This window comes from Serinus canaria, chromosome 3 (assembly GCF_022539315.1).
Source record: "Serinus canaria isolate serCan28SL12 chromosome 3, serCan2020, whole genome shotgun sequence".
NCBI classification, from domain to species: Eukaryota; Metazoa; Chordata; class Aves; order Passeriformes; family Fringillidae; genus Serinus; species Serinus canaria.
In genome coordinates, this window is record NC_066316.1 from 67,005,106 (window position 1) to 67,018,237 (window position 13,132).

Sequence of the window (13,132 nt, forward strand, 5' to 3'; positions counted from 1 at the left end):
TAAAATATTGAAACAACATAAACCAATTGAGTAGAAGAGAATTAATCCTAAAAAGAAAGGGAGAATAAGAGAGCGTGTGTGCACAAACATGCAACTACTGATTTATTCATGCACGTGTTCCAGGGTTATGTGCCTGGGATTAATAACAACTTCATGTCCTATTTGTACAATGACTCTGTTGTTCTGAAGAATTTAAAATACTATAATCTTAATCTAAGAAATTAGAATCAACAAACCAAATAATAATTAAAAAAAAAAAAAAACCAAGACCCAGCCTGATTTTTAGCATGAGGAAAGTCAGCTCGGGGAATCATAATCTCAGAAGACTTTTGACTAAGTTCAATTAAATCCACCTTGAGTCTTATGTGCAGTTTTGGGCACCGAAATACAAAAAAGACATTAAGCTATTGGAGAGCATCCAAAGGGGGGCCATGAGGATGTTGAAGGGTCTGCAGGGCAAGCCATAAGAGGAGTGTCTGAGGTCACCTGGTCTGTTCATCCTGGAGGAGACTGAGGGGACACCCCACTGCAGTGTGGGACTTCCTCCTGAGGGGAAGAGGAGCAGCAAGCACTGATCTCTTTGGTGACCTGTGTCAGGAGCTGACGGAGCAGCCTGAAGCTGAGTCAGGGAAGGTTGTTAAGTTAAGGAAGTTAAGTTGGCTATCAGGAGAAGGTTCTTCACCTACAGGGTGCTTGAGCACTGGAACAGCCTCCTCAGGGACATGGTCACCAAGTCTGACAGAGTTTAGGAACCATTTGGACAATTGCCTCAGATACACACTGTGATTCATGGGCTGGTGCTGTGCAGTGCCCGGAGTTGGACTCAGTGGTCCTGATGGGTCCCTTCGGACTCAGCATATTCTATGATTCCATCATTCTGTGATTCTAAAACGGATAGAAATAGCACAATTATTCATGTAAAATAATTTGCAAATATTAGCAACTGGAAGAGAGATCAGCACCTCTGGAAAGGAAAGGCGAAGATGCCTCTGTTAGCTATTGCATTTAACACTTTTCATTTAGACAAAAAAAACAAGCACACAAGAAGCCTCGCTTCATTCTCTCCATAAAAAAATCACAGTTCACTAGATTTAGGAAGTGCAGGGACTGTACCATTGCACCTGTAATATCTTAGCTCTTAGAGTAATATCTTAACTCTTTCCTGTATAGGGAAAGCTCTACAATCATTGATGACTTAGATGTTCATAACATTTTAACGAAACTTTAACTTTTTTTCTGTAATGGTCCCGATTCCCCTCATATTTCTCAACAAAATTTATGTCAGTATTAGTTTTCCAAGGAATGAATCCTCTGACAGAGTTCTCCAGGTAGACTATTTATCCAACACATAGATTAAAATCAACAGATTTAAGACATAAAAAAGAAAACACCAAAACAAGAATGACCCACATTGCAGATACATAGAAGTCCGAGGCTCTGCAAATACTTACATTGAGATGAAGATGTCCTTGGGTTTCTCCACTTCTGCTCTGGTGCCTACAACCTACTTATTGTACAAACCACTGAGGGAAGAGTTTCCTTTTAGTGTGGTTATTTCTTACGAGACTGAACATGGTGTGGTGATAAGTGGCACAAATCCTAGAAGAAGGATTGGGTACACAAGCAGTGTACCCAAGGGTCAATATTGGGTCCATTCCTGTTAAACATTTTCATTAGTGTGGACTGGATCTGGACTATGGAGTTTGGGGGACACTCTGAAAATTTGCTGAGGATACACCACAGGAAGGAGTGATCAACCCCAGAGGGATGCTGCTATACAGATCCCAATAGGTTGGGAAAGTGGTCTGACATGAATTTCTTGAAGTTCAACATAGAGAACTGAAAAGTCCTGAACCTGGAAAGGAAAAACCCCATGAACCATTATATTCCAGGGGCCACCCAATTTTCTGCAGAAAAAGAACTGGGTGTCCTGATGAACTCCAAGTTATGATGAGCCACAAACATGCTCTTGTGGCAAAGAAGGCCACAAAGATGGAATTCTGGGCTGCATCAGGCAAAGTTTTGGCAGCAGAATGAGAGAGGTGATCCTTCCCTTCTTCTAAGTAGTGGAGAGGCCACACCTGGGGTGCTGGGTACAGCTCTGGGCTCCTCAGTGTGAGCCAGAGAGAATCCTTAACAAAAGACTGCTAAGATAGTAAAGGGGCTGGAGCCTCTCTCCTCAGAGGAAAGGGGTGAGAGAGGAGAGACTGTTCATCCTGGAGGAGAAGAGTCAGGAGGGACCATACCATGTATATAAATACCTGAAAAAATGGTGCATAGAGCACGGAGCCAGACTCTTTTCAGAGTGCCCAGTGACAGGACTGGAGGCAGTGGGCACAAACTGAAACACAGGGGGTTCACTCTCAATGTCAGAAAGAAATTTTTTTCTGTGAGGATGGCTGGCATAACTTGCCTCAAGAGGTGGTGCAATCTACACTGTTGAAGATCTTAAAAATCCATCTGAACATGGTCCTGCTGTCACTAGGCATCCTTGCTTGAAGAAGTGGGTTGAATCAGATTGTCCTTTCCATCAGCAACATTTCTGTGATTTTGGGACATAAAATCATCAGCTTTCCCTGAAGAGTTTACCAGTTAGGCTTCAATCCAGAAAACTAAAATAGCCATTGCCATTGGAATCAGTGACACTCAGCACCTCCTTCAAAATCAGCCCTATGAGATGAAACACTGACTGAAAAAAGTCTCTCAAATTTTCATTGTTAGTATATGGAGCATCTTTGTCATCTTCTGTCATTCAGCATATCATCAAGTTTATGAAATTGCATCAAATAATTTTTTTTACTATTAAATCAGTAAAATTACTGGTTTATGCCTCAATCACTTCTTATCCATTATTTTTCCAGAAATTCTCCCAGATTATACTGTTTATTCTAGAAGGAAGGAAAGAAATCTTCTCTACTGCACTGATGTGAAATGGTTTAAAATCCTACTCCAGCTGTTGTAAAAAAGCCAAGTCGTAGCTGGAAAATACTGCTGGGAGTCTGTCATGATCTCAGCTTTTTGCTAAGAAGATTAATGGAAATTACAGCAGAAGTTTGATTGAAAGAGGCAACTTTTCTTCCACTTTCATCACATTCCAGCCTGTTCCAGTTCAAGCATCTGAGACCCCACTGAAAAAACATTAACAATGAAAGGTAATCAGAAGATGGTTTGCTATAAACATTCTTGTTCTTGAAATCAGTTCACATTTAACAACAGTATATGCATTATGTTTTCCTGTCCTGAAGGCTGGGGGCGTGGTGGGAGGAGGAAGAAAACAAAAAAAGAAAACAAGCAAAGAAACTTATTTATCTGCATCCCTGAGGCAAAAAGCTGAATTTTGTGGTGACATCAAAGTGAATTGCAAAGATACATTGGTGGAGGAAGAAGGGAGGAATGGGAGAAACAGCATGAGTTTAGGAGATGGGACATTTCAGAAAGTGAAGAAAGACTGAGATGCAAGGAGAGCTTGAGGAGTTCTGTTTCAATTTCCAGCTGAAATTGGAACACTGCTGGGAATTATAGGTGTCTATGCAGTCCTGTTATATAGGGTTCTATGCAGGGTCGGGGGTCCCTTTTTTTCTCTCTTTCATTATTCCTGAAATGCCCCTAAGGTGTCCTCTCCTTTGTAGTCAGCTTCCTTCTCCACAAGCCTGCTTCCAGGAGAAACAGCTTATTTGGCTCATGAGCTCCTCATTTTTCACAGTTGCTCCCTAAACCATTGGCAACAGCTAACACAAGGTAATGAGCTTGCTGAACTTCAGCTGTGACCCAGTGTGGCTTTCTCATGCTAATAACAATTACTGGTTTTAGCATGGGCTTTTTTATGAACTTATGAACAGAAATTGAATTTCAGAGTATAACCTGCTTCACAAAAATAAAGCATATAGAAAAGCAGTGGAAGCTATGGAGGTTTCTTCATCTACTTAATTAACTGCACTCTAAGCTGTGGCCATCCATGAATTTTCTGCTTCCTCATTTCAGACCTGATGTGTTGTTCATTGTATTTAAAAACATCTACAGATGCCTGTGCAGTTGGAAGTAGGCCATTCATGAATGGCACGTTCCTACAGAGCTAGTTGAAAAATGGAATTAACTGTCCATAGATCACAGTGTTCTGTAACTCACACCCATAGAGAACAGATTTGACACCAGTAGTTGTAAAACACATTCTAAAACAGGCTTGCAGAAACAAATCCCCAGAAGTAATATTTACATTCTAATGAGGAAAAATGAAAAAATAATTCTGTAAAATGGATCAAATTACAAAAATCAAAGTCTTGACCTTGTATTACTTTTACATAAGACATTTTTTTAAAGCTCTAATTTGGAGCTGCCAGTGGAGGGTTTCTGGGAAAGGCAAACAAACTGTTGCTTCTGTTTTCATTATTTCCATCTCATTTCAGTCTGTAATGTCATTTGATTCCAAGATCATTCCACAGCATACTTTGTACAAAAAAATCCCTCCTCTCTGTTAGATAAATGTGCTGTTATATTTTCAAGCAGGCAAGAATCTATAAAATTTTTACATGTAAGTGTAAAAATGCTTATATTGATAAGAGAAATCTAAGCCACATCCTTTTGTACTCTAACCATTTGCCCCTTAACAGATAAGACTTGTCAGAGAGGTGTTTTTACTCTGAGTGTGTCTGAAGTTTCAAAATAGGCTGTTCTTTTTCTCCTTTAGTGACCATATATATAAACAGAATGTAGGAATTTCTGGGTTTAGGTTTCTCTTTCTTAGCAATAAAGAGACAAATTTTACTGTGTATCCCCATTTAGGCAAGATGGATTATAAGAATGTCACCCTTACAAAAAAACAACGAGTCCCAGCAACATCTAGCAAAATTTGAGACAGCTCTGAGCATTTCTGAAACACATTCACTTCATTATCTACCACTTCCTATTTAGATGCAAGAAAAACTTGAGCCTTTGGAGACAGGTAATTGAAACTTTGATTTAATTTAGATTTGGATTCTGTTCGAGTCCATCTGTACTTAATGAAAATGTTAAAAACTACAGAAACAAATATGGATTGGAACTGGCAACACTCCTCTGGGCAAAACTCCCCTAAAATCAGTGTAGATGTGCCACAATTAGTTTCCAAGGCTAGAACTTGACTGGAATTAGAGGCCAAAAACATCTGCTGTATATTCTGTAATATTTGCCCATAAAATTTTCTCAAGAGACAATCTTAAATATGCAGTGCATGTCTTAATGAAAAGAGAGGAAAAATTGGTTTCGATTTTTTTTATGATGGGGAGAATTCTGATGTCATAGAGTAAAATGGAAAAATATAGCAAAGGATTACATAATTTAACCTCTTGCTGAGATGGAGCAGAAGATGCCAGGGGGCCTTGGTGGTAGTTACCACACTGTTTTTTGTTTTCTAAGCCTGGTAGAACTCTGGAAAACAGATGGAAGGGGACAAACCATGGAGTCCTGCTTATGTAATTTATGTAATTTATGCGAGTCATTTCACCAAAGGGCCAATTGCTACTGAAGACCAAATAATACAGAAGAACCTTCTGAGTGGACAAATGCAGAGCAGATGCTCAAAGGAAGGCAACAGCTTTTCAGAAGTGGAGGTGTCTGTGAAAGTAGCAGCCACTGTGGGACGAAAGATGGCCCAGCTTCACTGTGACAAGCCTAGAAGCTGTGAGAATTAGCTACAGCAGAGAATTCGCTATTTTGGAAACTTAAACTTGAGATTTAGCAAGTGGAAAACACTGAAATTTCCATTAGGAAAATATCTATTCTCTGAGACCAGTTAAGGAGGAGATAGAGGTCTGCCTACCCTCTGAACCTGCCTTGGGTATGGCACCACGGTTCAGAAAAGAATACTGTGGTTTGGTTTCTCCTTAGAAGTAGGGTCTTGAAACTGTTTTGATTTGGATTTGATTGATTTTCCATCAGTTCATTGCCTGTGCTTTTTAGTGGGCATTTCCAAAAGCAACTGTGGGACTAGTGGAGTAAATCCTGCAGTCCCTGGAAAGAAAGAGGATTCTCCAGAGAAAGCACCGGATTTTGCTACACGCTCTGAATCACCCTCTGGAGAAGCCTTATTTTCCCCATGGGCTATCAGGAGACCTCAGGGACATTTATCTCATTAGCAGGCTACAAAGGCCTTTCTGAGTGTTTCCCTTGTGTGTTTCCACAAGCCTCTCCTGCTTGTGTACATGAAACAGAAACTATGGGATGGATTCACTCCTGCCCTAAGCCGACTGACGCCAGCAGGGTTTTCTTCCAGAGAGAAACTCAATCCAACACTTCTATTTAGTCTAAATCCGTATTAAGTTTTATTTGTTTGTTTTCATTGCCATGCCTTTTAATTAGCTGTGTTCTTAGAAAACGGTGTTTTCCTCCAGCGTTTTCCTTTCCAAAAGAGAGATGTGCCTTTTCCAGAAATATCCAAGTGACTTCAGAGTGGAAGTCTTGTTGAAAATCAGGCTTCTGAAGCAGCAAATAATCCTTCTGCATTCAAAAGGCAGAATGATCCCAGTTGCCGCATCACTGAACCTATCCCTGGGCAAGTAATATATTCAGGAGCCAATTGGGTCTGATATTTTAATTATAGATTATATCAATTTATTAAAGCTTAATGCTACTTTCCTTGAAGAGGCAGGGGGAAGTGACACCCTAATAAAACTGGAATACAGTAATCCCATTTGCTGTGCCTGCCGCCTACTTTTACAACCAACCACATAATATATTTTTGGCAACTTAGATGCACCATTTCCCTTACACTTGATGCATTTTAATATAAATGGTAAATGACCTCAGCATTTCCTGGAATTGGAGAAGTGGTGAGCATGGATGGCTCCTCGGGAGCAGCAGATGGAGCAGGACCATGAATATCAGTGGGAGTGTCTGCACAGCTTTTCGTACGCTTTGGCTTGCACCCATAACGAGACCATATGTTTAGAAAAACCTCTCCATGGCTACCTGGGAATCACATGAAGCACAACAGAAACGGAAAGCAAAACCTGTCCCTGAGTGCATGTTTGGCATTAGGGTTGGGTGCCAGCCCTCTATGTTGTGGTGGCCTGGGAAGTCAGGAATTCACCACAAAGAAAGAAGGATGCTGAATTTGACTGTGTACCCAGAACAAAAGTCCTGAAAGTTTGATTGAAAGAGCACAAAATAATTTTGATATTTTGAAAGGAAGTAACAAAAGAAAGTGTATTTTTTCCTTTCATGAACTCAAGTATGAATGCCTCTCGCAATCTCTTTTGGGAAACAACCCTAGCTTAATAAGTCTTTTACATGAACAGAAAGAGTACAGAAACATGAACAGAAACAGCAGAGTTTTTCAGGCCCTGCTGCCTTGCCCCCAGAAATATGCTTTTTTCTTAATAGCAAGTGGACTGCCTTACTTAATAGCATACTGACCTTGACTTTTATTTATGTGCTGTTTACAGTGGTTTGACAACAGCTTTGTTTCATTTATTCCTGGATTCCAAACTGAAATAATAATTTCTTCTTCTGAGGGAAGTAATTCTTATTCTGCTTGTACAGCTACAAGTAGAGAAAGAAAAATAAATTAAAAACACATAAGGCCCAGCGTTACACATAAAAATATGTTACCAAACAGCTTTGCTGTAGCAAAACTATAAGAAAAATAAAGGAATCAAATAGAAACAAATAGAATCAAAAAAGATGGACACTGAAACATAGTAGTGACACGGTGACTTAACATCTAAAAGTAATGCATTAACCTAGGCTCAAAAACTCAGAGTCACATAGGTTGCTTATATTTTGTCAAAATTGCTTAAATTCTTCAGGCTTGGGTTGATCTCCTGTTTGTCAAAGATGTCATGCACTTCTGCAGCCACAAATACTTAAGCAAGAGTACAGAAAGGGCTTTAGTGGCTTGTTTAGACACATCCAACAGAGTCCTGCAGATCAGCTTGGTTCAGGTAGTTCACATCTGTGTTATAGGTGAGCAACCAAACCAAAGCCCACAGTTTTGTGAGGCATGAACATTTTCTGTAAGAGCTTTGAAACACCAATTGTCATGTTTGCATTGTGAGTAGGTGTTGGAAGTTAATGAACTGCCTTCAAGTTTCTGGAGAAAACCTAACAATACACAAAATGACTGAATCTGAAGGGACACAACAAGGATCACCCAGTCCAGCTCTGAAGTGAATGGCCCACGCATGGAGCAGCCATGACCATGGTGGTATTAGCACCGTGGCCTGACCAAATGAGCTGATCTCAGGATTTGATGAAAACAAAAAAAAAAGAAGTTGTCTTGTAAATGTTTCAGGTACCACCAAATGATTGTCCTGCTCAGAAAGGCATGTAGGACAGAATATGCAACCTCTTGCATATTCTTTGATTTAGTGAATTGTAAATATTTCAACGATTAGTTTCACCTACAGTTCATGTCAAAGGCTTTCAGTATATATTTTAATATCTTAAAATTAAAAAATATATTAAGGATCTAGATTTCTTTTTACACTCCAGATGCAGCTGGCTCAAAGATATCTTTACAGTGCTTTTTCTTTTCTGTGTTCTGCATGTGAAAAAAATGAAAAGTAAAAAAAAATTAATTTTAAAATGAAATAAATATCTTTATTCCCTTAACTCTACATATGTAAAATAGATTTCTATATAAAACACCTGTTCTTTAGTATGGCATTATTGGTGTTTTTAGTGTCTTGTTTATATTTGTTGATGAAAAAAACACAAATGACAAACATATTTCTTTGTTCAAGTAAGCATGAACTCTAGGCTGCACAGAGAATAGGGTTCAGAAAGGGTTTACTGCAAAACTTAATGAGGTAGTCATTTCAAGGTAATAATGTATGTAGACATTAATTTCAGTTGCCCTTGCAGAGTAATTGTCCATCTTGAGGAAAAATTAGCTTATCTTCAGTGCCATAAAGCCAAAAACAAGCACTGTTGAAAATTTGTTTCCTTGAAAAAATAATTTCAATATCTCAATATTTCAGTACTTATGAAACTACTTTTTTCATTCTAACATCTCTTCTGCAAAAGACTTTTAAGCTTCCACCCTGCTTGCCATGCGAAAACAAGGCATAGAGTTGTTAAGAGGAATTGCATGTCTGCCTGTCAGACTATCCTGCTGATAACTTTTGAAACTTTTACAAAATCCCAGAACAGTCTCCAGAGAAGGGACCTCTGGAGGTCATCTGGTCCAAGCCCCCATGCTCAAGCAGGGCCACCCATAGGTGATTTCCCAGGACTACGTACAGATGGCTTTTGAATGCCTCTAAGGATGCAGACTCCATCATTTCTCTGGAAAACCTTTGCCAGTGCTCTGTCACTTTTACAGTGAAAAAGCCATTTCTCATCTTCAGAGAAACCTCCTGCATTGCAGTTTGCCCCTTTTAACTCCATCACACCTGTAAGTAGAGAAGTCTGCAGGGTTCTTGAAGCACTGTGAAAGCTGCTAGCCAGGAGACAGCACAGCTGGGCTGAGTGAGGGAGGGCTGCCACTAGGTGAGCATAAGACAGGTGTCCATATTAGATGACCAAGCAGGGTGTGCATAGGTGGCTGCCCATGCTCCTGAAGTGTAGAAGTACCATGACAGGCATCATGAAAAAATGGGTTGGTGCTATGAGGCAGTGGCTTAGAGGCTCTGGGATATTAGCCTCTAGGAAAAATAATTGCTTCCTGTCCAATGCTTTAAGAAAAAAATTTACTTCTGTGTGGAGCTATGCCTGCTTCTTGCAGTAGATGACTATTGAAAATAAAATATTTGTTCTCAGTGGACTTGGAGAACCCTGTCCTATAGGACAAAAGCTACCTTCCTCTGTCATGAACCCAATGTTACCAAAATCTATAGGTATGTGTTTGTGAATATAAATTTTGCTAGGATTGATTTTTTCAATCAATCAATTCAGTGGAAGACGCTGAAATATAAGCATCTTTATTCTTCACCAGAGTGGAAGCTCTCTTGATTTCTCCATATCTCAACTCACAAAGAAACAACCCCTTTTCCAAGAATTACTGTAAATGTTACAGGGCCAGGATCCCTCAGGTAATCATGCAGCAGACCACCTTCCAGGTCCTGAGAAAGCAAGCAGGCTCTGAGTCTTGGGAATTTGTGTTGTTCTGTTTTGATTTGCGCAGGAGTTCACGCAGAGGCAATTTTGACAGCTGAGCTGAAGGGAACTTTTTTCCCGTCAAAGTTTTGTCTCAGTGCAGCCTTGCTCACTAGGAACTGGACAATGATAATGGGCTATGGTTGTTTATCAGAACCCTGACCAGCCCATTTCAGGGCTTTCATAAACTGAGAAAGTTGCATGAGCAGAGGTCCAATATCACTGATTACTACTTGGTGGAAATCAGATGGAAAGATATTCGCAATAGCTAAGCAGAGAAGCAAGGAAGGTCCCAGAGCACAAATTTGTCTCAAAAGTAAATAAGTATCTGTACTTGTCTGCTGTTTCCCTTGAACCTTTCAGTGTAACTGAAGTTTGGGCAGTAATCTATATTCTGTTCCATTTATTATTCAGGCTTCACATTGCAGTGTTTCAACACTTTCCATATGCATAGAGAACAGCATGATTATGAGATATCAGATGCAGTTTTCACTTTCTATCATCCTCTCCCTGAATATTGGCCCTCAGGCTGCATGGGCAGGCTGAGACTGCCCCTTTACTTATTTGGCCAAAATATTAGCTTGTTTTTGCTTAGTGATTAGAGCAGAAGGCAAGTCTGTGAGTCTCAAGTTTGTCTCTGACCCAATGAATAGCTACTTACTTAGGAAAGAAATTGAGAGAAAACAACTGGAAATTATTATTGAATAGTTTTACATGATCAAATGGGTTGCGTAGTTATCTCTGCTGGGAAAAAAATGAGATATTTTGAACCTGTGTGTCTCAAATTCAGAGAAAACTCCCCTTGCCATATTATTATCTGTTTGGGGCTGGTTTTCTGGTTTTCAAAGTCAAAAAAAAGCAAAAAGTCTTGAGTTTGTCACAGGGGAGAGTGGGAATATTTTTATTTTAAATCACAGATTATCAGATTCAAGGCTCATGGAGACATGAAATTATACCTGGGGCCATTAATTGGACAAACAGAGTATCTTTCTGTTTCTTAATGTCTTAATTATTCAGTCCAGCTTTCTGTGGAGACAACTTGGTGCTAATACACACTGATGGACTTTTCAGATGCTTCACTTGGAGCGTGTAACATGAAAAAAAATTAAATCACCCATGATATTACTTTCCATGAAGGAAAGTTTACTGCTACATGCAGTGGAAAAGGTAAGAAAGATCCTCAAGTTCAACAAAAAAGCTGCCTCTTCTGTGACACAATCACAATTAAAGAATCTATTAAATAAGAAGTGTATGTATTTAGTTATCCATTGGTTCATTCTGTCTTTGGATCAGGAAAAGTCCAGGACCAGTCTGATGATCTCCCTGGGAGCCACTGAGGAACATAGCCCATCACTGGGTTGCTCCTCTGCTAACTGCATCTCCACACAGATTTGGTGGAGACATCCAGTCTGTGATGAATACAGCCTAGGGAAATACAGGCCTAGAACTGTCTACTGACTCATTATTAATACATTGGAATAGTCTGGACCTGTGACCTCTTTACTGAATATCCCCCCTCTCCCTCCCACCCTGCCGGTGTGCATGTCAGGAGGACTTCTGGACTTTGCATGTCCACAAGCAGAGCCACAACACCTCTCTTCACACTCCTCTTGTTGGCTGTGCCCCAGAGTGCCTTGCCCACAGAGAAAGCACCCTTTGACAGGACAGAGCCTCCTGGCAAAAGCAGCTTTTGTGTGCCCAGCATGCAAACACCATCTCCCAAAACGGATCAGATGTGATTTCATCTGGTAGCGCCTACTGTGTGCGGCTCAATAACAAACCAAAAATGCAATACACAGCAGGGGGAAAAAAGAAAATAAGTGGAGTACATTAGATTTTTTTAATTATTCTTTTTTTCCCCTGTTACTTACAGCCACTCAGCAATAGACTAGCAGATTTAGGTTCCATATAAAAATGAGTAGCAAGACAGGTCCAGAGAACAATACATCTGAAGGAAAGGGACTTCCAGAACCAGACCCAGGGGCTTTTTTTGTGTGAGGCCTGGAAGCAGCTAATCTCTGCTGAGTAAAGATAGCCATTCAGCTCAGATCAGTCCCCTACACTGCCGGAGGAGGAAAACTGGGGAATCGTTTCATTGTCATTACTGGGGAGCCACCAGATGCTTGGGATTCCATATATTTGGGGGATAAACCTTTCAAAAGCTCCATTGACACTGGGGTATGTCAATAATTCCACATATTAGTTGCATGCAAATACTACACAATAAGGTATGGAAAGCAAACTGTAATTGGGAATACCAGGGTGAAGGGGGCTCTATCTTCTGACTGAGCCCATTGTTGAACTCCAGGCTGAACCTCCGACCCTTTACTTTGGAGGGACACAATAGGCTTTGATATGAGATGGTGGGAAACGGGCTTGGAGGCTCATTTCACATTCAGCTGCAATTCATCAGCTTGGCTGGGACTTCTAGCAGCTTTAATGACCACTGCAATTGATGGTTAAATCAATTTGTGACGGTGACAGCATGGCTGGCCCCTAGACTGTAACAATTCGGGATTACAACAGGCAGAAAGGGCCCCGTTATTCAGACATGCGTGGTTTCTGCTCAGCCCAGAGTGGGAACAACAGCAGGACAAAGTCTCACAAAAACAAGACCTGGAGAATGCACACATTCACTCCAGTTGACTACACACCACCATGGCTTCTTTGTAGCGTGATGAGGCGGGTTTAAAAAATAAAAAAAAAAAAGAAAAAAAAAAAAAGCATTGTTACAAATAAAAATATACAGTAAGACACAAAAGACCCTGATATCTGACTATATCCTTAGGGAAAGTGGCAACCCAGAAAGAATTTCAGCTTTGTTCCTCCAGAGACGAAGTGGGTGGTCTGTCCCCCCACCACCCTCGACCCCAAAATGTCTTGGCGCTTGCCCCCACAGCAAAACTCAGCCGTGTCTGGATTATGATCGAGCAGGTTTGGCAAGAGGGGCATGGGCGGGGGGATGGGTGCCAAGGGGATCTCCGACAGTGCGAAGGAAGAACTGCTCCCTCTTCTGTCACTGAAGGATAAATGCGCTTGGAACGATCTACAATTTGTTTTT